The sequence below is a fragment of the Leptonychotes weddellii genome, chromosome 1 (genome assembly GCF_054177405.1).
Source record: "Leptonychotes weddellii isolate Sample4059 chromosome 1, ASM5417740v2, whole genome shotgun sequence".
Lineage (NCBI taxonomy): Eukaryota > Metazoa > Chordata > Mammalia > Carnivora > Phocidae > Leptonychotes > Leptonychotes weddellii.
This window is the reverse complement of record NC_138369.1, coordinates 67,421,592-67,442,699: the sequence shown is the minus strand read 5'-3', so window position 1 is coordinate 67,442,699 and position 21,108 is coordinate 67,421,592. Positions and strand designations below refer to the sequence as shown.

Genomic DNA, 21,108 nt, shown 5'->3' with positions numbered 1-21,108 from the left:
ACTCACTTTATGAACTGTTAAGCTTCTAGACCCTCTCTGTAAAATTTCCTATTTGGGGAAAATTATACATTTAACCTTTAATAAATGAAAAAACACCCCATGCTCCCCCCCTCCCCAACAAATCGGAAGGCTTAAGAATTAGCGCTAATATTAATCCAACAGTGGTCATTGGGAAATCCTCCTCCAAAATGACAACCGCAGCTAGGAAGGACGCATCTATTAAGGGAAGGAAAAAAAAAAAAAAAACCTCCCCCAATTTAGTCCTCCTCCGTAGGAGGTCGGGGGGCCGGGAGGCCGGGGCGGGGGAGAGCACAGCTGGCTCAACTCCTGGTTGCCAGAACCAACTCGAGTCGACCCAGAGGAAGATGCTGCGTCAAAAGAAGAGCAAGGCAAAGAAGCGCGACCCAGGTGGCGAGCGAAATCGCCACCGAGTCCCTGAGAAGGCGGGGAGAAGCCAAGTCGCCAGGCACCCGCAGCCGCGCACGCCAACATTCAGGATTATTCTCCTTTCCAAACCCCGGAGTTCCGGAGCAGGAGGAAAAAGGGGGATGGGGGACCCACAGTCCCTTTAAACCGCCTCCCCGCTCCCCGCCCCCCGGTGTCTGCCAACCTTTTCCGAACCCCCGTGTCACAGAACTTCCTCATCATGGAAACTTCCACTCGGTTCGGCGCTGAGGATGCCAAACTCCATTTCACAAGGAGCTTGTCAACAGCTGGGCTTGGGGGTTTGAGGAACAGAGCCGCTGCGATTGGAGGGGGCCCCCAGCCACCCGGCTCCACCACTGCCCACGCTGGGGCTCCCGGACTGCGGCCGCGCGGTGCCGGAGCACGAGGGGCACCTCCTCCCGGACCCGGGGTGCAGAAACCCGGCGGAGGCAGGTAACGCGGCGGCTGACACCCCCCACCCACCCACCCACACCCGCCTGCCCGCCCGCCTGCGCGCCCAGCTTCGCCGCCCGCACCTCTCAGGTTCCCGCGACACCCCCGCCGCCAGCCTGCCCACCCTTCTGGACAGTTGGAGCTGCCGCCCCATCCTCCTTCCCCCCCTCCCCCACACGCCCCCGCTTCCACGCAGTCCTCTCGCCAAATTACCAGTGCCCTCGAGACGGTTGGGTTGAGCACCCCTGCCCGGGGAAGGTAGCCTGCGGGCGCTTGCCCCGAGCCCGGGGAACCGAAGGTCTCCTTTCCAAGCGCACTCACATTATTCATGCAAAGTTAATCCCCGCCGCGTCACGGCCGCCCGCCCGAGGATGTGCGCCTTCCTTGGCCAAGCCCCGCAGTCTCCACCCTCCTCCGCCCCCTCCTCCCGGCGGCGGGGTCCCGGGGAGCGCAGGCGACGGGACGTCGCGCGAGTCCTGCAAAATGTCAACTTCTTGGGCGAAGAGAGGCGGCCGCCGCCAGGGCCGCGCCGGCCCTCCCCGGCCACTCCACTTTTATAGGCGTAGGAAGCGAGTGTGGTTCCCCGCCTCTCCGGGCCCCCCGCGCGCCCGGCCCGCCCCGGCCAGCTCCCCGGGCGCTGCCTTACTCCGGGCCCGGGGCGCCGGCTCCGCGCCGCGTCTGCGAACCGGTGACCTGGTTTCCCCTTCAACCCTCGCGGCGGTCCTACTCCCGCGGCCGCGGCGGCGCCGGCGGCGGCCAAGAGCAAGCAAACCCGGCTCCGCCAGGGGCGCAGCGAGGAAATGGCCTCCCCGCCGCTCGCCCCGCCGCCGCGACCGCCCCGAGCCGCCGGGCTGGCACCCGACACCCCCCGCTCGGCCCCGGGCCGGCGCCCAGAAGTGTCCGCCCCTCGGTGCTCGCGGACCCCTACCCCGCGGCCCACGCACACACCGCCCCGGGCCGGCCAGTCTCCGCACCTGCCTCCCCAGGTTCGGGCGCTCCCTCTCCTCCCAGTGCCGACCGTGCCCTCCACCCAGGGTGCCCTTTACAGGATGGCAGTGTTGCTGTGGGTTGGGTGGCCGCGCGTCCACCCACCCGGCGGCGTGCGCACCGAGGTTCGGGTTTGGGCGTCATTCCTCTGGTAGGAGAAAAGGAAGAAATGGGGGACGAGTGACAAGGAGGCGGGGGACCTTCCAGAAGCACGGGCTTTTCTTCGCCCGGCAAGACCAGCGCGGCCCCTGCCACCGCGCTCCTCCCTCTTTCTCCAAACCACTTGTGGCGCGTGTCGGGCGGACAGAGCCCTCTGGCTCCTCCTGGGGCCTCCCATGGGCCGGGCGGTCTGGAGTTCCCTTACCGTCACCCGGCCCCCGTCCCCTCCACCCCCCATGATAGTTTGGAAAATACCTGGCTTGCCTTTGAGCGAGACACCCCTCCGCAAAATTATGCACATCCTGGGAGATGTGTGCAGAGTTGAGACACTCCACAGGTTCCAGAAAGGGCTGCCCTATTAATTTGTCTTTGCCCTGGATATGCACAAATAAAACCCGGAAGACAAAAATCGTTTATACTCTTGAAGAGTTCTGTCCCAGGCAAATATGAATTTCTAAAATGCCCTCCCCCACCCCCCACCTCAAATCTTGAAAGCCAAGAGTTTCGGTTGGGAGAAAATGAAGCGGGCAGCTGCATTCTGGTCTAGAAGAATGCTTGTAAAAATACTGAGTCCCCAAAAAGCTAAACTGCAGTCAGTACGAAGCTGTAGTTGCAACAAAACTATTTTGACGACATAGTACAATTATTTTCTTATGGATAATATTAAAACAATTCCTACTTCATTAGTCAATATACACATTTATGCGTACAGAAATGTGATAGAGCTATGGCGAGCTGTCTGAGCAATGTATAGATGATTTATTGGAGAGTTTTACAGATTTCCAGCCGGTGACGTGTGATTTATTCCAGTTTCTTGTGAGCATCCCACGGAAAGGAGCGAGAAGCCGCCACCCTAGCTAACAGCATTCACAACCACAACCGTCAGGAATTCTGTTGCCTACGCCTGAATGCGCAGTGTTTCAGGTGCTTCAGTCGAGGAAAGTCGCAGACCTCAAGGCTCCCTGGCGAGAGGGAGGGGCCTCCCGGTCAGACTCCATGGACCTTAAATCCCCTCGGTTCTTGGCGACAAATCCGTGCTTTGTTTTATTTTTCACTCGTAATGAGGCTATACCATATAGGACTTGCAGGTTTTGTAGCTGGAGAGTTGTCCTCCCTTGCAGGGAAGTTCCTGGGCTTTGCTCCAAAGCGGCCCCGGGATGTTTTGGTTGGTTTGGAGGAAAGCTGTGGAGTCTGCACCGTTTGTTCCAAATAGGTGGCCCCCTGGTGGCTAACTGTGGGTGAAAACTCTGGCCACTGAGGAAAAAGCTTGGCTCTGACAGGCCGCAACAGCGGACAGCCTGATCTTCCCAGGGGCCACAGAGCCATGTAGACAACTTCATAATAAGGGGGAAGAGTGGGAGGAGAGTGATGCCAACCTTCCTTCACAAAGGTGGTTAATAGGCCCTAAACCCTGGTGGAACTTAGAATTTTTTTTTCTCTTCCTGAGTATAACTTGGAGCTAAATTCCTTCTTAAGAAGGAAACATCATACAGAGAATGAAGTATAACAAACACTGTTGCTTCCCTTTGTCTAAATGGCTTTGTTTTTCTGATCTCATTTTGCCTGGAAACTTCTGAAAGAAGGAGTAAATTACAACATGAAATAAATAGCATGGTATTATTCAAACAATTCATGAGACTGTGGTTGTAACAATGTTATATAACAATGGGGGAAGGCAATTTTAATGCAACATTATTGAAACAACATGAACTACTAAGGATTCCATGAATTGGCCCTCTGAGGGCTGATTCCATGATGGCAAACAAGGATTGACAACAGAACGCGGCATTGCTTTTTCTTAGTTTTCACAAAGGCAGACAATGGAGGAATAATGTTATGGGGACCTGACTGAAGGCAAAAATTATATTCAGACTTTAGAGCATATGGCCCCGTGTTCCAGTCTAGCTGGTTTGAGAGGGCACATCAGAGCCACCTGTAAGACATCCTCATTACCAGGATCTACAAATTCCAAGTTGCTGCCTTGGTTCAAGGAAACAATTCATTTTTATATTCATTCATCCATCCACTGCTGGGGTAAGAAGATAAATAAAACCTAAAGTCCAACAGGACTGGGATTACACTGAAGCCAGTGAGGCCAGTGATACAAATACAGGGTCTGAAACTGTCTTTATTTAAACTCTTGATATATTCAAGAAAATTGAACAATATATTGCATTAAATAATATTTAATTATATTGCATTAAAATATAGTTTCTCTTGATTCCTGAGTTTTTGATGCCCCTTAAATTATGCACTCAAGGCAAGTGCCTCACTTGCCTCACGCAGGTCCTCATTCTGCTGTGCCTTCAATACTAGCAGAGTCTAATCAGTAAAGTAAAACTCAAGTAGAATTTGCTCAGTGTCAACGGTAATCAATATATGGTAAGGAACTTTAGGTCAGGGAATTAGAGATGGCGGGGCATTATGAGAGAATGGAAGAAATCAGGGGAGATATCACTGAATGCAACCATGGCACTTGAACCAGTCCATCAAGGATGGACCAGAGTTTACTAGGGAGTATTCAAACCAGAAAAAGTGCTATTCCAGGCCCTGGAACCACTCAGATTCTTTCTTTCATTCAGCAACTCCTTAGGCTGGTTGTGCAGCCAAATGACCCAGCCCTGGAGATTCTCATTCTGCCTGTTTATTGTTAGTTCCTGGAATTTAGTTTGGCTATGAAAGCCCCAGAAGTGATTCTGGTCCCATTGGCTAGACAGATAAGAATGCCAAGCCTGTCCCTGCCCTAATTTAGGAAAGACAGACTATTGGGGAGATGACATGTTCAAAATTAACTCTACTTTAAGAGTGAAGGTGCAATGAGAAATATATAAATACAACTTGCTAGGTGATTGCTGGTGAGGAGGCCATGATAGCCCAGAAATTGTGGTGGGTGGGGGGGTTAAGATTTCCTGCAGAAGATGGCCAGATAGATCTTGTGGGAGAAGTCATAGAGAGGGAAAGAAACAGCTGGCTATAGTATTTGCAAGGCCTAGTACAAAATGAAAATGGGGGGCCCTTAATTCAAAAAGCAGGAAAAAAGTGCCCTTGCAGGTACAAAACATAAAGCTATCTCCCTTTTTTCCATGTTCTCTTTTTGAAATTGTCATGGTATTTTTTATTCACTATTTAATATCACTCTAAATAAAGAAAAATAAGCATTTTAAATTATTAGCATTCATTTTACTGTTCATCTTTATATTATGCAGTGCTAGTTTTAAATGAAAAAATAAGAGCATTTAACTCCTTTGTGAAATCAACAGAATTACACAATTTGTATTTTTGTGGCTAGTTCACGTAGTTTGCAGTTTGTATATGCATATGTGTTTTGTTCTTATCAGAACAGTGGAAACACAGCACAAAACTAACTAACTGTTATTTTTACTTCTTGATATGTGCCCATTCTACCAAGATTCTATCTTTGACTTACTTATTGATGAGTAAGGAAGAACTGAAAGGAAAAGGAACTATGGGTTGCCCTTTCCTTCTATGTCTTCACTTTCAGAGTAAATGGTTAACTAATGCAGGGAAGTAAGATGAGTAAGATAGGAAATGATAGAGTTTCGTGGTTGTTGCTTTCTTTCTGCATTCAAGGCAAGAATGGAATGGAATGGAATGGAATGGAATGGAATGGAATGGAATGGAATGGAAAGGAAAGCATGGCCTCTAGGGGTTGTCAGTGCCCCCCCCCCCACTTACTCAGTCATAGATGTAACATGCTTGTCTTGTACTCAATTTGAGTTTTGTTGACCTCTCACACATTGTGGGGCCATTGGAATTCTGTGCTCATGGGGCATCAAGAATGTTATATGTGAGTGTTGATTCACAAGATCCTTGGGAGCTACCAGTTATAATCTGAAACTGGTCCCCATACACAGAAGACAGGGAAAGATCAAAGATCAAAGAGTCAAGCCACTCCAGGTTAGTAGGTGGTAAGTTTAATGAGCAAGGGAACTTACACATGAGGCTGGTCTTGGGCAGCTGCAAGACAAGTAGATCTCCACACCCACCTGCCAAATCTTAAATGTTTATATAGAGGCCTTGATGGTATTCAGTCACCTATACCATCCAGGTCTCAAGACCTCATCACTCTCTCAAGGGTGTATCCTTGGGGTAGCTTCTGGGAGCAGGGAAGGCAAGAGGAACCCATATTTCAAGGACAGGGGAAAGGGTGAGGAGCCCCTAATTGCCGGGGTCCAGCTCTTGAGTCAACAGGTGGTCACAGCCTCTCAATGACCTCCCCTAACAGTGAGTAGAGCAGCAAAGAATGGCAGTGGACACAAATTCAAAGATAAAATTAGTGGGAATTTCAAGACGGTGAAAACAGAGTATTAAACTGAGTGCCAGGCTAAAAGCATGGGGACCTTCTGAGCTTTGGACCCTGTGCAGCTGCACAGATTGCATGCCCATGAAACTGGCCTGGCAAAAGAACTTGATCCTTTGTTGTGGTAGAAGCCTAGGGCATGTTGGAGATGCTGTAGACAGTCTGGTATGGATGCTGATAGAAGAAGTATGTACTATAGCTAACATTTTAAAATATGTATTATTTCCAGATATTGTCCTAAATACTTCACACATTTTTAAGAAATTGCCCATGAACTCTGTGAAGCTGTATCATAATGCACTGCATTTTCCAGATAGGGAAGCTAAAACATAGGAAGACCAAATAATTTGCTTAAGCTCAGGCCCAGGTATTGGTGGCAGAAGCTATACTCTTAACCAGTCCATCAGGCTACATTTATGTAGGAGAGGGAGTTATGGGGCAGCCATATGGAGATGGATAATATGAGCATGTCTGGGAGTCATGGGACATGTCCCTAGCTCCTTGATTAAGGGACTGCTGTTCACTGGGAGGATCAGAAAAGGCCTAAGTAAAACAAGCATGTCACTAGCTAGAAACTTCAAAAATTCCCTAATTACATTCTCTTTGTTTTCCAGCTGGAGGTAGAAGATTCTGAGGCCCCAGGGCAGGAACTGGCAAGCCACAAGCCGGAAGGACCCTGGGTCCCTTGATCACAATATGGAAAAGAACGAGAACACTCATATTCAACTGTTACAGTGATTGAGTAATCAACTTCTGGCATATAATAAGCCACTGAAATGTGCAAGTTTATTTGTTGTGGTAGTTCATGTCATCCCAACACACCCATCAACCAAGCCAAACTCCACCAGAGCATAATTTTTTCTTTAAATAGATACAATTAAAATAATAAAATTGGCCTATGTATGTCAAAAAGACTGTAGCTCCAAAACAAAAGGCTATGTTAAAAAAAAAAAAAGGTCAGAGCAATAATTTTTAAATTGAAGTGTAATTTATTTACAGTAAAATTGGCAAATTCTAAGTGTTTAGTTTGATTAAATTTTACATTTTTATACCTATGTGTAATGACCACCCAGAACAAGATAGGCATTTCCAGCAACCCAGAAAGTTTCTCTGTAGGTCTTCTTTGTTGATAACCACTCCCTTTGTAGATGTGAATGCTATTTTGACTTCTGTCATCATTTATTAGCTTCACCAGTTCTTGAACATCATATAAATAGAACCATACAATGTGTTCTCTCTTCTCTCTGGTTTCTTTTACTCAATGTATGATTTTTAGATAAATCCACATTATTTCGTGGATTAGAAAGTTGTTATATGCCAAAATTTAAAAAAAAAAAAAAAAAAGAAAGTTGTTATATTTTTCATTTCTATTTGATATTCAATCATATAAATAGACTACAATTTGTTAGTCATTCTCCAACTAAGGGATATTTGGGTTATTTCCAGTTTGAGACCATTACAAATAAAGTAGCTATGACAATTCTTAAATAATTCTTTTTGTGGACACATGCATTCATATCTCTTGGGCATATGCTTAGGAGTGGAATTGCTGGAATATATTATTTCTTAATTATTCTAGTAAAGCTCTCTGAGGTACTAGCACAATTATGAGACACTAGAAGATGAGCAATTAGCATTTGCTGGCTTCTCTTCATTCTTACAATTATCACAAATAAAATATTCAACAAAGTTATGTGGAGTTGAACTTGAGTGAATAAATATTATCCAATATTCTAAGTATAAAAATCTTCAAAACAATCAATATTCAAATCTATGGTGGCCCTATGTAGCAATTACAAGCTCTGCTAGTAGCCACAAACTAAAAGCCTATGCAAAAATGAAGATGCTGATGAATTAAAGTGCATCTGGAAAAAGGTGAATGAAGAAAGGAACTTAGGAATACCAAAACCCTTTTAAATTCAATCTTGATTTTCAGCTCTCTGAAGGATAGGTTTAAGATGAGCTGAGTAATTGCTAATTGGACTGTAATAAGCTATGTTCGTTGTGAGCACACAAAGTATAGGGCGTTGTTAAATTCTTTGCCAATCATAGAAGAAATCTAGTGGTTCATGACATACGTCCCCAAAACATGTCAATTAAGTGTATTTCCTTTTTTTTAGTTATGTTTATATGCAACAAAAGTGGAAATGTAATTTTAAAAAATTCTGTGAAAATATCCTTTCTGTTTAGAAAGGGAATAAAGGTGAATCTTACTCATTTTCATAGAATGAATTCTAATTTATCTAGATACAATAATACATATATGATGCTTATGATTATGGGTTATTTTCAGATCCTTAAAAACCCTGAATGAGTCATATCTGGAGTGATAGTCATAACTTCAAATTTACTTGTTTTTGTTGGCTTAAATGAGATTCTCAATTTGAGGGCAATATAAGTTTATTCACCCTTTCTATTTTCATATATTATGGCTCTCTTTTACAATAAACTTGCCTCATCCTAAGTTTACAAAGCACTGCATAAAATAGTACAGATCTCCTTCAGATGCAACTGCAGACTACATTTTGGATATCTATAAATGATACATTTGAGGCAATCAAATTTAGAACTGGCAGAAAAAAACAAGGAAGGCCTGAGTTTCCATTTATGCAGACTCAGAGCAAAACCTCCCACTGTGGTTCATATCAAATAATGGGCTGGTTAAAGATTTGAGCATTGTGTCTTTGCTGATCATTTTGTGCATGTCACCTAGCTTCTCTACACCTCCATTTCCTCTTTTGTAAAAAATGGAGAAAACAATCATGCCTGCTTGATGGGGATGTTGTGAGAAATACCTGTGATCATAAACAGATAATGCAGTACACAGTATTTGGCACATAGCAGGTGCTCAATGAATATTATCTGTTATTCTTGAAAAAAAAATTTATGCTATTTGAAGGTCCAGAAAAATGGCAAAGGCCAACATCTTTTCTTGAAAGATAATGTCTTCTAAATTAATTAACTCAACAAATATTTACAAGTATTTGTAACAGTATTTACAAACTGCCTATTCCTGGGCTGGCACTATTATAGACTCTGGAGAGAGAACAGTGAGCAAAACAATCAAAATCCCTCCCCTGGTGGGGCTTACATGTCTTTGAACAGGATATCAATTCTCTGAAAGAGAAGGGACACTCCTATCTTGGCAAAGATTGAGCACAAACTCAGATACATGGCTGAATTCAGATTTGCAAAAATAATATCTTCTGGCAAAAGACTCCTTTGCTGATCAACAAGTTCCAGCCTTTAATGATGCTCTTTTGGAAGAAATGACTCCGTTTTTAGAAAAATATTTTCATATTTTTTTCTGTAGCATTTCCTAACTACAAACTTCTTAAGTTAGAATACCTTTCTCTAATATTCAGTTTCTAGAATACCTGAAATTTTTTTCTAATACAGGTGAAAGTAAAGTCATCCAGAAAGCTCCAAATGTTGGATTTGGCGCTGAGCTTATCTGATCTGAGCCATGCTCTTAATTACTTGTATTTCCTTGGCCTAATCATTTCTTTCCTAGTCCTCCTATTCATATGAGTAAATGCAAGGGATTGGTTTGATTCCTAAAATCTCTCTGACTTCTTACATTTCAAAAGTATATACAATTTTATCTCCATTCAGCGACCAGAAAAATTACCTTTATTTTGTGGAGAGCTCTTTACTTTTATTAACAATATTTTTGAGTTTATTAAATAAACTAAGAACCTGGGAAATACAATTTTTAAAAGCTGGATCTGGTATTCTTCTCCACTTCATGGGGTAAAAATGAAATGGGCTCAAGTTCCCTCCATGATGGCAGCTTCTTTTGGAAAGACAAGAAAGCAGCTTCTTTTTTCCCCCATGATTATTTTAATAGCATTTTCCATTAGATACATAAGTCAAATGTCAGGAAGATTTTATTTGCTTGTTTGGATAAACTATAGATTAAATTTGCTATCACTTTTGGATTTAATTAATTAATGGCAAGAGAATTGATAAATTCAGGCTATCATATTCTTTTCTGGTGTTTCAATGATTCCTACTCATTCTTGCACTCATTCATGACATTAAAAAATGATGGTGATGAACAAAATCAGAAAAGAGCTAAAGAAATGGAGAGATATTCCATGCTCATGCATAGGAATTGTCAAGATGTCAGTCCTCCCCAGACTGATCTGTAGGTTCAAAGCAATCTCAATCAAAATTGCAGCAGTATTTTGCAGATACCAACATCTGAAAGTTTATGCTAAAGTTTATATGGACAGTCAAAAGACCCAGAATAGACAACACAATATTAAAGGAACAAAACAAAGTTGGAGAACTGACACTACCTGACATCAAGGCTTACTATAACACTATAGTAATCAGGACAATGTGATAATTAAAAAAAAAATAGCCACATAGATCAATGGAACAGAATAGAGAGCCCAGAAATAGATACCCATAAATATAGTCAACTGACCTTTGACAAAGTAGAATGGAGCAGAGATAGTCCCTTCAACAAATGATGCTAGAACAATTGGACATCCATGTGCAAAAAAATGAACCTAGATATAGACATTACATCCTTCATAAAAATTAACTCAAACTGAATCATAGATCTAAATTTAGAATGAATGCAAAATTCTCAAACTCTTATGAGGTAACATAGGAGAAAACCTAGGTGACCTTGGTATAGCAATAACTTTTTAGATATAACACCGAAGGCACAGTCCGTGAAGACAGCATTAATAAGCTGGACTTCATTCAAATGAAAAACTTCTGCTCTGCCGAAGAAAATGTTAAGAGAATGAGAAGACAAGCAACAGACTCGGAGAAAATCTCTGCAAAGACATATCTGATAAAAGACTGTTATTCACAATACACAAAGAACTCTTAAAAGTCAGTAGTAGGAAAACAAACCATCCAATTGAAAAATGAGCCAAAGACTTTAACAGACACCTCGCTGAAGAAGATACATAGATGACAAGTAAGCATAGGAAAAGATGCTCCATGTCTTACATCATCAAGGAAATGCAAATGGAAACAACAATAAGATACTACTACACACCTATTAGAATGGCCAAAATTCAGAACACTAACAACACCAAATGCTGGCCACGATGTAGAGCAAGAGGAACTCTCATTCACTTCCTGGTGAGAATACAAAATGGGACGGCCACTTTGGAAGACAGTTTGGCAGATTTTACAAAACTAAACATACTCTTATCATATGATCCAGCAATAGTGCTCCTTGGTATTTAGGCAAAGGAGTTGAAAACTTAGGTCCACACAAAACCTGCACCCAATTGCTCATAGCAGCTTTATTCATAATTGCCAAAACTTGGAAGCAACACAGATATCCCTCAGTAGGTGAAAGGATAAAAAACTGTGGTACCTCCAGATAATAGAATATTAGTCAGTGCTAAAAAGAAGTCAGTTCTCAAGCCATGAAAAGAAACAGTGAAATTACTAAATTTCACTTAGTAATGTGCATTACTAAGTGAAAGAAGCCCATCTGAAAAGGCTACATACCTTATGACTCCGACTATGTGGCGTTCTGAAAAGGGCAAAACTATGAAGCCAAAAAAAAAAAAGATCAGTGGTTGCTGGCACGTTGGAGTGGGACAGGACGAATAGGCACCAATGATTTTTTTTTAAAGATTTTATTTATTTATCTGACAGAGAGAGACACAGCGAGAGAGGGAACACAAGCAGGGGGAGTGGGAGAGGGAGAAGCAGGCCTCCCGCAAAGCAGGGACCCCCGATGCTGGGCTTGATCCCAGGACGCCTGGGATCATGATCTGAGCTGAAGGTAGACGCTTAACGACTGAGCCACCCAGGCGCCCAGGCACCAGTGATTTTTATATTTTTTTAGATTTGTTTGTTTGTTTGTGTTTTTTCCATTTTTATTGAGAAATAATTGAATACATCACTGTATAAGTTTAAGGCTTATAGCATGATGTTCTGATTTACATATACTGTGCAATGATTACCACAAACTCTGTATGCTGAATACATGTCATTAGGCATTTGTCCAAATCTACAGAATGTACACCACCAAGAGTGAACCATATGTAAACTATGGACTCTGAGTGATAATGATGTGTCAGGGTAGGTTCATGAAAGGTAACAAATGTACCACTCTGGTGAGGGGTATTGATAATGAGGGAGGCTGTGTGCATGTATAAGGACAGGAGATATAGGGGAAATGTCTGTAGCTTCCCCTCAATTATGCTGTGGAGGTAAAACTGCTCTAAAATAAAGTATTAATAAACAGATGATGATGATGATAATGATGATGATGATGATGATGATGATGATGAAGGGTGGTCCTCCATATGAAGATGTTTGCATTTTTTAAAGGATATAATGGCCATTTCCTCTAGCTTAGTTTTTTAACTGCTTTTATCTCTAAGTATAGAAAGAGTGTTGCTGATTCAAACTGTTGGCTTGACTGACATGAAACTGTTCTACCAGGCATCGTTTCATTCTTATCATGTATGTGCCCACCTCTTGGTTCTTCCTCCAGGCTTCAATGCCATAGTGGAAAGAAAGCTTTGTGGTCACTGAAGTTGGAGAGAATACCAGTAGCGAGGAACGACATCAAGTCACTCACATTATTGCCCTCAAGCCATTAATTAAATTCCCTCAGCCCCAGTTTTTTCACCTACAAAATGGAGAAAAGCCCCACTGACAAGGGGATTCACTAAAATCACACTTTGAAATGCTGAACCAAGTTGTTGAACCATGCCTGGATCTTGGGTGCTAAATAAAATTCAGCTTTCTTTTCTTCTCACAAATGATCTTCCTTCTGAGTGAATCCACCATTTTATGATTGATGGTGATGATAAAATGCACATGAGTGGTCAGCAGCGACTGAGACCAAATGTCCTCAGGAGAGGCAGTGGTGGGAAGATGATGGGTTTGGTCCCTACCACCCTGCTCCACTATTGAATGCACATTTGTCACAGCTTGGAAAATCAGTTTGCCTTTCAAAAAAAGGACCATATGAAGAGAAAAGAAAGAAATGGTTCTCAGTGTTGGGTTCTCCTAGCCCCAGTATTCTCATCTGCAGCATGGGAGTAATAGTTTCTGCCCCTCCTGCATCATGAAATTAAATTGTAAGGGTCTGATGTGATAAGAGATGTGAAAAATATCTCCCATGTGTACAGCAGCCTACAAACACAATGTGCTGTTGTCTGGGGAAATCCACAGATGCACAAGGAGCATGTTGAAATGATATGCTGTGACCTGAGAAATCACAGACCCTCTACAAGCCAGAGACTTGGGGACTTTATGTATTTGAGTGATACCCAGTTCTGGTGTCAGAACTGAAACCAGTGGACCTTTACAAATGAAACATGACACATGAGCAGTTTCCTTTTCTGGTCTTGGCACATAATTTAACTCAAACTTTGCAGCTCTTAAAGTTCCTTTTTTCTTCTTAACTCTTTCTAAATCTGAGTATTTTTATTTTTGTTTTTTTTTTTAAGATTTTATTTATTTATTTGAGAGAGAGAATGAGATAGAGAGAGCATGAGAGGGGGGAGGGTTAGAGGGAGAAGCAGACTCCCTGCTCAGCAGGGAGCCCGATGCGGGACTCGATCCCAGGACTCCAGGATCATGACCTGAGCCGAAGGCAGTCGCTTAACCAACTGAGCCACCCAGGTGCCCTCTAAATCTGAGTATTATTAGGAAGTCATTCAGCTGAAAGCTCAACTCCAGCCAGTGAACCATGCAGGCCATGGCCTATGAAGATTGCTCCCCCTCAATAATTCATGCTGTGATAGGTGACAAGGACTTTGGTCTGCTACCACATCAATGACTATTAGGAAAATTAGTCCTCCCACTATTCCTCCAGCAGAACAAGCTTGATTCTGCCTCCAGGGCCTCTGCACGTGCTGTGCTCTGCCTTCTACATAAAATTCTCTTTCCACATCTTCCCATAGCTTCCTCCCTCATTCAGCAAGTTTTCTGATGATCCTAGAGGTCATCTCATAGAGCAACTTTCTATCAACTCTCTAGCTCCCCAGTTTTCAAGCATGGACCTCCCACCAAACAGAATCAACATCACCTGGGAATTTATTAGAAATGAAAATTCTTAATCCCCACTTGAGTCCTACTGATTTGGAAACCCTGGGGGATGGGACCTAGAAATCTAGATTTTAACAAATCAGCTAGGTGATTCTGACACATGCTGAAGTTGAAGAATACTGGTCTAGCCCTTTACTGTGTTTGCTTCACAGTCCTTATTACCATCTGACATTATATTACTATTTCTTTGCAGATTTATCATCCACCTCTCCTACTAGAATCAAACTCTCAAGGAAAGACTTGGTCACTAATGTATCCCCAGCACTTGGAATAGTAGCTGACACACAGCAGGGTCTCAAAAAAGATTTTGAGATGAGTGAATGATTTGCCACTTCAAGGTTGGCACAACTCATCAAAACCAGAACACAGGACTGAGCACAAAGTGTCAATGCATCATCTAAATTTCCAACCCAAGTGACATGAATGGGTTGACTATGACCTCGAAGAGACTTGGTGCAAGGATAATATCTCTCATTTTACCTAATTCTACAAAGTTAGATTCTTACAGTTTATAAATGCTACATCTTGGACCAGAATCCAGATCTCACAGTTCTCATCCAGTCACCTTCCCGTTATGTTTGGACCAGGGTTTCAGCAATGAAGATAATGTCCAGACTATAAGGCCAAGAGGTCATAAAAGTTTGGGAAGCAGGAAGGGCTTTAAAATTTTTTAGCAGGCTTATTTTCTTTTATGGCATGGTTCCTCAAAATCTTTAATGTGTTAATTTGTGTTGCCAGTCTCTAAATAGAGAATGGTTTACAATGCAGTGATTCCCAAATTTTGGATCAGTAAGTCCCCTTTTATACCTTGGACAATCTTAGGGGACTACTGAGTTTGACAAACTCTGCCAAACTTACAGTTTCTGACCATCTGGCATGCTTCCTTGACCAGTCACATAGTAATACATTATCTGTGACTTCACTGAATCAGTTACCTTTTGCTGCCTCATAAGCCACCCCCACAATTAATGACTTAAAGTTGAAGTCATTTAGTATTTTTCAGGGTCTGTAGGTTATCTGGGCAGTTCTTTAATTTGGGGTCAGATACTCTATGGTCATCTCACTCACATGTCTGGCAGTTGGCAGCCTGCTTGGCCTGGGGGCCCCCAGCTATACAAGATTAGCTTTGCACCTTGTGGTCTTCCATCTTCCAGTGGGCCGGTCTGGACTTCATGTGGTCATCTTGGAGCCAAAAACCAGCAAGAGAGCAAGCCCCAAACAAAGCAAAGCACTTTCAAAATCTCTGCTTACATCATGTTTGTTCAAGTTCTATTGACCAAAGCAAGCCCCATGTTCAAGCCAGATTGGAGGGAGGAAAAATAGGCTCTACCTCTCAAAGGAAGGGAGCATCAGCAGTATCGCCTTGCTAAAATGTGACTGATGCATATGGCTGATGTTTAGAGGCACAAAGCTAAACATCTGACTTGAGAAGTTTTAAGTAAGAACAATCATAGGTCCCTTTCATTCTTTTCTTAGAATTGAGCAACATCTTAATGGGGCCTTACCTTTTCTGATTCTTTTTTTTTTTTTTAAAGATTTTATTTATTTATTTGACAGAGAGACACAGCGAGAGAGGGAACACAAGCAGGGGGAGTGGGAGAGGGAGAAGCAGGCTCCCCGCCGAGCAGGGAGCCCGATGCGGGACTCGATCCAGGGACTCCAGGATCATGACCTGAGCCGAAGGCAGTCGCTCAACCAACTAAGCCACCCAGGCGCCCCACCTTTTCTGATTCTTTGCTCAGCTTAAAAATAATTTTTCTGTGTCAAGACTAGCCAAAGCTTTTCTACGTTGCTTCAGAGATTGATACCCAAAGCCAAGAGCAAAGGTCACTGTGTATGTGGGGTATGAACTGGTCTTGGCAGAACTGTGTCAGATAATGACAGGTTTGAGCTCACCCTCATTTTATGCCACATACAGAGAAATACAGACCAAGGCCAAATAATACAATGTATTTGTACACAGCACGATGGGGGCAGGGTGTATTCACCCTATCACGGAAAATGGAAGGAAGCATGCTTTGATAGTCTCAGTGCTCTTGGCAGTCAATTCACCTTGAGTGGGTAGCTTTTATCTCATCCATGAACATTTGTTGAGGGCAAAGCTGGGATCAGGTGCTAGGCTCTTGAGAGATTATGGTGGACAAAGTAAAATGATCCCTCCCTTTGTGGAACTTTGTCAAGAAAAGTAGAAAGATGTTTAGAAATATAACCGAATGATTGATAGATAGATAGATGATTGATAGATAGATAGATAGATAGATGAAGAAGAAGAGAGGATGAATGAAGAAGGATGATGAGTGAAGGCACCTAAATCAGATGGGGTGGCCAGGGGAGGCCTGTCTGAAAGGGCCGTTTCAGCCATGTGCTCGGGGATGAGTGTGTGCCAGCCAGGTGAAGAGGGGGGGAAGCATTTCGAGAAAAGGGTAGCAAAGCTTCCGAGGCACAAAAGATTTCCAACCAAGGAATCATGGAAGGCTCATGTGTTCATACTTCCTTTTCATATATTTTTTAGCACTGTCATTCACTTGACTTGTTTGCAGTCTATGAATTATTTATTTACATGTTCAAAAGTAATAAATACATCTTCTGTGGTCTCCTTCAATGACTCTTTGAGCTATTAAAATATTGCCTAAAGAGCCTGTTCCTTTCATTTCCCCAATTGCCATTCTGTGTGATTTTCATTTCAAAGAGACAACCTTTATAATTTTTTTGAAATATACCTTTTTTCCCTCAAAATCTGAAAGAAATGTTAAAAAAAAAAGCATTCCTTCAGAATTCTATGGTTGTTCTTCACTGTGCCATTTTGGCCAATTGGAGGAGTGCTTACTTTCATTTAAATTCTGAAATAAGTAAGAGAAGAGACACCAAATGTTTATATTTTCATTGTGCGTGCATGTGTTTTTATCTGTGTGTATGTGTTTGCCTTTGCATGTCTGTTGCTGTGTGTGTAAGTTCCATGAAGACGGGTTTTTTTTGTTGGTTTTTTCCCCTGAGCCAGCCCCAGCCCCTAGAATAGTACCAAACACAGGGAAGATGCCTCATAAATATTTGATGAATATATGGTTTCAAAATCCTGCTCTGATTTTTTTCCAAAGAAATAATAGCTATCATTAATCAGCATCTATTATGTGCCAGACACCTTCTACGCTTTCACTTATTACACACAAAAATCCTCTCAGACAGATAATGGTAGTATTCCCACTTTACAGATGAGAAAACAGACTTGTAAGAAATGAAGCAAATTATTCAAGATAATTTGCTTAACCTCCAAGGTATAAGAAAGGGTTTTATAGTACACTGCAGTGGTCAGTGGAAAGAAATGTTAAGGAAAGACTATTATAGGCATAGTAGTATATATATATACATAGATACATAATAACAGAACAATCCGATCATTGTGAAATATATAACACCCTTTGCCCTAAAACTCCCTCAAGGTTTACCTGTGTTTTTCTTTTGTCATATTGCTGGATTTGAACAAAAAATAGTTTCAAAGAGCATCTGCTTAAATCATCACCCTGTTTCAAAGGGTGTGTTCTAAAAGTAGAATAAAAAGCAGAAGAAAGAGAGCATATACTTTCACAAGTTCAAGACCACATCATCAGCTTATGAAATATCAGAAAGGGGAAGAACAAGTTTCATGGTGTGTGGTGATGCCATACCCTGATTTTACAGTGCATTAAAATTAGGAATAACAAATACAACAATTTTTGGGAACTAATGAACGAGTGGTCAAGATTCACTATAATGGAATGATTCCTGCACTTGTATTTCTTAGGAAGAAAGGAAGAAAATTTCCTTTCTTCTTACATCCTAGGCTGAGTTCCCCTTTTAGCGTTGCTACTTCTTACCTTTGAAAAGGATGGTGATCTAGTATGCAAAGTTCAGGCTGTCTCAATCACTTTCATTTCATTTATAGTTAAAATAAGATTCTAGGATCACCTGACTGGTTCAGTCAGAAGAGCAAGCGAGGCTTGATCTCAGGGTTGTAAGTTCGAGCCCCACATTGGGTGTAGAGATTACTTAAAAATAAAATCTTTAAAATTTTTTAAAAATAAATAAAATAAGATTCCAGGGTTTCTCAGTGTCAGCACTATTGATGTTCTGGGCTGGGTAAATCTTTGTTGTGTTCTGCATCGTAGGAAGTTGAGCAGCATCCCTGACTTCTACCCACTAGATGCCAGTAACACCTATATCTACCTCATCCTGCCCTTGCCCCTTCTCAGGCTGTGACAGCCAAAAATCTCTCCAGACTTTGCCAAATGTCCCCTAGGGGGCAAACTCATCCCCAGTTGAGAACTTACTGTGCTACCTCCCATTGTCAGAGAATTTGAACTTTGTTGCTAAAATGATTTTCTAGATTTAGAAATTTCTTACTGGCATGTTTTAGCACCTTATAGAGAATAGAGAAAAATGTGGAGATTATTCATAACAAGTGATATTTAATCCACTTCTACCCTAAGCAATTTAATTGAATGAAAAAATTGTTTTCTTCAAAAAACAGAAAAATTAAAAAAAATAAATTCTTCAAGCATGACATCTCAAGTAATAGACTTCTCACAAACTGCCCAAGAGAGACAGAAATGAACGTACCAAGAAATAAGAGGATTTTTACAAAAGTTGCTGCAAAGAAAAAAAAAAAGCACACTTACTAATTATCAGCCACCTACAATTCTTTTGTTTGGCATGAATCCCCAAAAATGTAGCAAAGGAAAAATAGGGATACACAGCACCCTGAGAATGTATCTGAATATCTTGTAATATTTGTTCCCTTTAATGGATATCTCTGAGTACAGAGCCAATGTATTTAAATTTGTAATTCTATACTTTCTCCTGCCTTGCCCATCTAATATTCTGTTACTCAGTGGAAATGTTACAACATAAAACAATTCGTCTTTCTGGAATAAATCAGCAGTTAAATAACCTAATCAAGTTGAAAGGACTCTAAAAAGGTTTATCTTCCCAGGTTGTGGATTGCTACTGCCAACATCATGAAATCAGGAGAGCAAAAACTATCTGCTTTACTCAATGGAGTTTAGCTGCTCAGTGATGATAAGTTAGCAGTGAGCTGTTAATGTGCCTACATGACCCATGACTAGTTAGCAAAATGTTTACCTCAGAAATAAAAGCCCAAGTCAGTGGAACATTTACATTTACAGGTCATTAGGAATGATAAATGAAAAACCTGCCTGACTCCTACCTAGCCTTGACTGAAGACACTCATTGACCATGGGAGATAAGTGCATTATCAGACAGTCTATCACATAAAACGGTGTGTAGTTTAGAGGGTTCTCACTAATATGGTGCCACCTAGGGAAACAAGATGCGGAACAAAGTAGTGAAGTAAAATGAGAATTCTTTCTTTTTTTTTTTTATTTATTTTTTCTTTTTTGAGAATTCTTTCTTTAAGTGTCCTCTGAACACCTTTCCATTTAAAACATTTCCTCACTTGGCCTTAGGAGTTATCCCCTGGTCATAGTGAATGAGAGCTGTATACATATATGTACCCAGAACATGGAGCTTGCAACCATATTTAGTCAAACAACAAACAGATTCAGGCAGAATATAGAGCATTATGCTATTTCACCCTGTATATGTTAGTAAGTCACCATTTAATGTGAACACGGTTTGCTCTGAAATGTGAATGGTAACTGAAGAGATGTTTGGGTCTTATTATAGTAACACACGGCAGCTCTGGAGGCCAAAAGTTGGATGATTTCATTCCTCTGGAACATAAATGTAAAGCAAAACACAAAACACCTTCTGGGACCCCCAAAGCCAAACCCTACAAACGGTCCCTTAGGTTCTCCACTGGTCGGCATACTCTTGTGATGTTCATAGTTCTTATCAAGTTTGGTTATCTGATTTCGCATACGTTTGTAGAGTTGAGAGAACAATCTAGGAACAGGTTGAAGGAAGAAGGCATACATGAAGAGGTAAAAGTTGGGTGAGCAGAAGGAAGGGTGTTGTTGGGAATAAGAGTTAATTTGCTGTCGTCCGGGCAACAAAGACCAAAAGCTCCAAGGTAGTTGCCTGTCTATGGTGGATATTATGCCACAGTACCATAATAGGTGATTATAACTATCCATAGAGTTCTGGATTGGGTGGACCCTCAAAGTCCACCCTAGCTCTCCTTCCAGACTTCCAGCCCTTTTATCTATTATTCCCGTCAAGTGCTTCTCTATGTTTTAACACCCATGGGGAATGGTAATGTGTTATATTCTGGCTTGCCTTGCCTTCTGTGTTTTCATCTAAATTGAGAAAGAGTAAGATAAGCCTGCGGATAGAATCTGATGGCACACTACAAGAAATATCTCCTCAGGATGACACCCCTCCATTAGTCAACTTAACACACATTATGTTGTCTGATATTCCTGGCTGCACCCTTTCTCCAATGTACCAGTTTAGCAACCATAACAATAAAGAAGATAAGGTTAGCATGAGATACTTATTCTCAGGGAACTCATGCAGACTGTGAGTTTCCCACTATCTCTTTTAGGGATCCATGACTGTCTCTTTAGGGATACCTTCTGGAAATTTCCAGGTTGATTTTAAGTTCACAAATCAGAGGTCACTCTCTTCAATCTCTTCTGAAATCAAAAATAAAAATGATACATTTTAGAAAAGCTTTCATCAAAAATTGGTTGAAGTGAGAAAGTGTCCCATGAGGTCAGCCTCACCTGTGTGGAAAATTCACTTACCAGGGCTGCCTC

The 21,108-nt window shown here is 41.9% G+C and overlaps 1 protein-coding gene and 1 long non-coding RNA gene across 19 annotated transcripts in view; one reads left to right on the top strand and one right to left on the bottom strand.

Moving 5' to 3' along the window:
* Positions 1 to 21,108, bottom strand: part of THRB (thyroid hormone receptor beta) — a 378,575-nt gene that overhangs the window by 345,293 nt on the left and 12,174 nt on the right. For 3 of the 17 annotated variants that reach the window (XM_081825679.1, XM_081825710.1, XM_081825751.1), the window contains exon 1: positions 2,281 to 2,462. The exons of 1 other annotated variant lie outside the window; for it this stretch is intronic. The gene's annotated coding sequence lies outside the window, so the exon portion shown is untranslated. 13 more of the 17 variants (XM_081825655.1, XM_081825690.1, XM_081825750.1 and 10 more) reach the window with 9 other exon arrangements.
* Positions 740 to 7,656, top strand: LOC145722472 (uncharacterized). Of its 2 annotated transcripts, XR_014146779.1 has the most exons (3): positions 740 to 879; positions 2,836 to 2,949; positions 6,961 to 7,656. It is a non-coding gene; the product is annotated as an uncharacterized LOC145722472 (long non-coding RNA). The 2 variants fall into 2 exon arrangements; XR_014146776.1 differs by lacking the exon at positions 6,961 to 7,656 and having other exon boundaries at positions 2,836 to 3,654.